Source organism: Ornithorhynchus anatinus, chromosome X3, assembly GCF_004115215.2.
Source record: "Ornithorhynchus anatinus isolate Pmale09 chromosome X3, mOrnAna1.pri.v4, whole genome shotgun sequence".
Classification (NCBI taxonomy): domain Eukaryota; kingdom Metazoa; phylum Chordata; class Mammalia; order Monotremata; family Ornithorhynchidae; genus Ornithorhynchus; species Ornithorhynchus anatinus.
Window position 1 is genome coordinate 19294241 of NC_041751.1, and position 4877 is coordinate 19299117.

The 4877-nt window shown below is 44.7% G+C and overlaps 1 non-coding gene across 1 annotated transcript; it reads right to left on the bottom strand.

Annotated features, from left to right (window-relative positions):
• Positions 1–3782: 3782 nt before the first annotated feature.
• LOC114807770 lies at positions 3783–3920 on the bottom strand. Its single transcript, XR_003755843.1, has one exon. It is a non-coding gene; the product is annotated as a small nucleolar RNA SNORA7 (small nucleolar RNA).
• Positions 3921–4877: the final 957 nt, after the last annotated feature.

Genomic DNA, 4877 nt, shown 5'->3' on the forward strand with positions numbered 1-4877 from the left:
GCCACTCCACCTCCTGCTACTGCTGTCTGGCTCTGAACCAACCCTTATGTCTGTGCCTCCGGGGCAATTGAACTTGTCAACATCTTAAAGGTCCAGCAGCTGAAAATAGGAGACAGACCTAGCAATAGGCTTTTCTTTGCAGATAGGTGTTTCTGCTAAGGTTCTTGCTCACAAAAGAACTCAGTTAATTTGTTCTCTTCCTAATTGGAAGAAAGTTCCTAGTCAGGTATAACCATCCAAGAAGCACAGGTAGATGAATACAGGGAGCAAAATGTTCCCAAAGGGCAGGTTTAACAGTCCCTCAAATGAGTGATCTTTTCCTGATAGAGCAACTAAATAGGCTGGGGAAGAGACAAGTCTGAAAGGCAGAGGTATGCTAGAAATGTGGACATATTTATTCATTCATTTTATGGTATTCATTAAGCGCCTACTAAGTGGCAGGCACTGTACTAAGCACTGGGTAGTTACAAGGTAATCAGGTTGGACACAGTCCCTGTCCCGCATGGGACTCACAGCCTAAGTAGGAGGGAGTATGATTTAATTCCCATTTTTCAGATGAGGAAACTGAGGCACAGAGAAGTTAAGTAACTTGTCCAATATGACCCAGCAGACAAGTGGCAGAATTGGTATTAAAACCCAGGTTCTCTGACTCCCAGCCCTGTGCCCTTTCCACTGCACCACACAAATTCTCTATTTTCAGTTCTTCACAAGCACATTCAGCCGGATTGGCCTCTTCACTGAAGAGAGTGCCCTTCAGTAATAACAATATGGGAAGTGACAGTAATAATAATCGTATCTGTTGAAAGCTTACTATGTGACAAGGCCTATACTAAGCGCTGAAGTAGATATGCTATGCACATGCATAAATGCGCACAATGGTTTAGAAGGGGAAATGCTAACAATGATTACAATAATTAAAGAAACTAAGGATTTGTTTCTGTGAGAACTCCAGAGAACATTATTCCCCTACCGCTGTTCATGGGGGAGGTGAAAAAAAACAGGTGGCTGTATCTGCATGTGGCAAAACCAGCTCTATTTTGTACTCTCCCTAGTGCTTTGTGGAGTGCTCTGCACACAGTAATTATTCAATAAATACTACCAACTGATTATTCCAAAACAAGACCCTAGCAGGAGAAATTGTTCCTCCACCCTTATGGTCTAAACAAAAGGAATTTGGTGACAATGTCATAATATTGTGGGATTGAGTTCATGCATAGAGGTAAATACCGCCATCCCTCTTCCTTGTGGGCTCTTTTCTCTCTACTCACTGAATTCTGACTTGAGCCAAACCTCTCCAAGCAACATCACCCAGTTCTGCCACTTGGCTCCATAGACCTTGCCCTCAGCCCTAGTCCCCTTGGTTTGACACCCATTTCCCCTCCTCAGGTTCTTCCGCAGGTCCGAGGAACAGTGTCAGACCTGGCTAACAGTGGTGTTCCCCTTCTCTCCCTGAGGAGAACAGCTACCTGTACCAGCCTCCCAGAAAGAGATCGCCATCTACATCCTGTAAGAGATGGACTTGGGCCTTGTGACTACCATCTCTTGTGTGCTTCCTAACTGGCCTGGAGATCCACCTGATTGACAGCTCATGCCCAGGAATGCCAGGAGCTCTGAGCAGCCTGGTTCAGCTGCCTGACCTCGGGAGGCTTCTCTGAGGCTCTGCCTGTGGGAGGGTGAGGATTCGTGACTAGGAAACCCCCAAACGATATCTCTGTCAGCCACTCTGTCAACGTCACAGAGACCGAGGCAGGCTCTGGGGAAAGTCTTCTGATGATCTAAATACCTAGTCACCTTGCCTACTGCAGATTCTGGCCATGATCCATCAGTGGTATTTATTGAGCCCTTACCATTTGCAGAGCACGGTAACCAAGCGCTTGGGAGAGTACACAAACAGCCTGGCCTAATGGCAAGAGCATTTGCCACTTGTCTGCCGGTTGACTTTGGGCAAGTCACTTAACTTCTCTATGCCTCAGTTTCCTCCTCTGTAAAATGGGAATTAAATCCTACTACTACTAATAATAATGGTTTTGTTAAGCACTTACTATGTGCCAGGCACTCTACTAAGGGCTGGGGTGGATACAAGGTAATCACGTTGAACACAGCCCCTGTCCCACGTGGGGCTCACAGTCTCACAGATCCCCATTTTATAGATGAGGTAACTGAGGCACAGAGAAGTTAAGTGACTTGCCCAAAGTCACCCGGCAGACAAGTGGCAGTCAGGATTAGAACCCAGGACCTTCTGACTCTCAGTCCTGTGATCTATCCACTACACCAAGCTACTTCCTCCTACTTAGACCGTGAGCTCCACGTGGGACTGGGACGATGTCCAACCTTATTATCTTGTATCTAACCCAGGGCTTGGCACATTGTAGTAATGATGGTATTTGCTAAGCGCTTACTATGTGCCAGGCACTGTACTAAGTGCTGGGGTGGATACAAGCAAATCAAGTTGGACACAGTCCTTGTCCGACATGGGCCTCACAGTCATAGTAAGCCCTTAACAAATACCATTATTATTATTATTATCATGAGCCTCGGAGTCTGAGGGCCTGATATCTAATCCCAGCTCTGCCACTTCCCTGCTGTGTGATCTTGGGCAAGTCACTTAACTTTTCTGTGCCTCAGTCCTCTCATCTGCAAAATGGAGATTCAAATGATCTCCTACTGAGACTGTGACCCCCATGTGGGACCTAATGATCTTGTGTCTCCCCCAGTGCTAAGAACAGTGCTTGCCTATTATTATTATCATTGCTATTATTGTTATTATTAGTATTAGTAGTAAGAACTTTGTAATTCATGCCAGCCTCATAATACTTCAGCGTGGCTCAGTGGAAAGAGCCTGGGCTTCGGAGTCAGAGGTCATGGGTTCGGTTCCCGGCTCTGCCACTTGTCAGCTGTGTGACTGTGGGTGAGTCACTTCACTTCTCTGTGCCTCAGTTACCTCATCTGTAAAATGGGGATTAACTGTGAGCCTCACGTGGGACAATCTGATTACCCTGTATCTCCCCCAGCGCTTAGAACAGTGCTCTGCACATAGTAAGCGCTTAACAAATACCAACATTATTATTACTTCTGAAAATCATGTTATACTCTATTATTTCCTCTATCCCTAATAGACTTTAATGTCTGCTTTTTCCCCTAGACTGTCCTTGAGGCCAAAGATCTCATCTACCAACTCTGAAGCATTAATTGAGCACTTACTATGAGTAGTGTACTAACCGCTGGGAGAAAATGAAAAAGTGTTCAGTAAATGCTACTGCTTGAATGATTGATTGAGTACAATTCGGTAAAGTAATAGACATGATGTGTGCCCCAAAGGAGCTTTCTCCCTCTCTAAGCAGTAAGCTTTTTGTGGGCAGGGAATGTATCTACCAACTCTGCTATTTTGTACTCTACCAAGCGCTTAGTACAGTATTCTGCATACAGTAAGCACTCCGTGAATATGATCAATCGATCGATCGATCGAATGATAGGCTCAGCTCCAGATTTCATCAGTGTGGGGACTCTTATAGGTAAAATGAGGAACAACCCGAATGTACTGAACACAATATAATACTGTCTGTCTTATGCCATCGAGTCATCTTCGACCTATTGCAACGCCATAGACGCATCTCTCCCAGAATACCCCACTTCCATCTGCAATGGTTCTGGTAGTGTATCCACAGAGTTTTCTTGGTAAAAATACAGAAGTGGTTTACCACTGCCTCCTTCTGCACAGTAAACTTGAGTCTTCGCCCTTGATTCTCTCCCATGTCGCTGCTGCCCAGCACGGGTGAGTTTTGACTTGTAACAGATTGCCTTCCACTCGCTAGCCACTGCCCGAGCTAGGAATGGAATGGATATGCCTCTGCCTGACTCACCCTCCTGTAGTGGAGACTGGAAGAGTACTGGGAACTCTCCAGATGTGACCCTGAGAGGGAGTTTTATACTGTATTGGGGGGAAATTGATGAATGGGATGCAATTTGAGTTGAGCCTGTCTTTCATCCCGTGCTTACTACGAGAATGGTTAGGTTAATTATTCAGAGATTGCAAGTGATAAACTAGATGCTCTGACCAGGTAGTGAAATATAGCCACCCAACTCTGGCTTGGGAAGTGATAGTTTCACTTACCTTACATGGAAAATCAGTCAGCCAACCCACAATACTTGTTGAGCACTTACTTTATGCAGAGAACTGTAATAAATGCTTGGGAGAAAAAAATAGATTCTGAAGACATGATCCCTGTCCTCAAGGAGTTTACAATCTAGCAGGCAGACAGACATTAAAATAGATTATGGAAAAAGAGAAGCAATAGAGTATGAAGATAATTAGTCAATGCACTTATTAATGATATTAATAAGCACAGTGCTTACTGCTTACAGAGCACTTTACTATGTGCTTGTCAAGAACAATCCATCATCGTTATGATAATTAGTCAATCAATTTATTAATGACATTAATAAATACAGAGCTTTCTGTGTAAAGAGCACTTTGCTAAATGCTTAGGGAAGAACAATCTATCACCGCTATGATAATTAGTCAATCCATTTATTAATGATATTAATAAATACAGCGCTTACTGTGTACAGAGCACTTTACTAAGGGCTTGGGCAAGAACAATCTATCACTGCCACGAAGAGGGCTGCCAATCTTCCCTCCTGCCACCGAAGGCCCTAGCTCCCAGCATGCTCCCTGCTCCCAGAATGGTGCCTTATTGCCAGGCCAGGGATAAAAGCTGCTCCTGCATTCCACTGAGCAATAAATTAGAATGCTACAGGGGTAGAAGTGTGGGTTCTCAAGGGCTTGGGTGATAGGAAAGTGCTGAAGGGGCAGTAGTTGAGGGGGATAGGGAAGAGAGATGAGAAATTAATCAAGAAAGGCCTCCTGGAGGAGATGT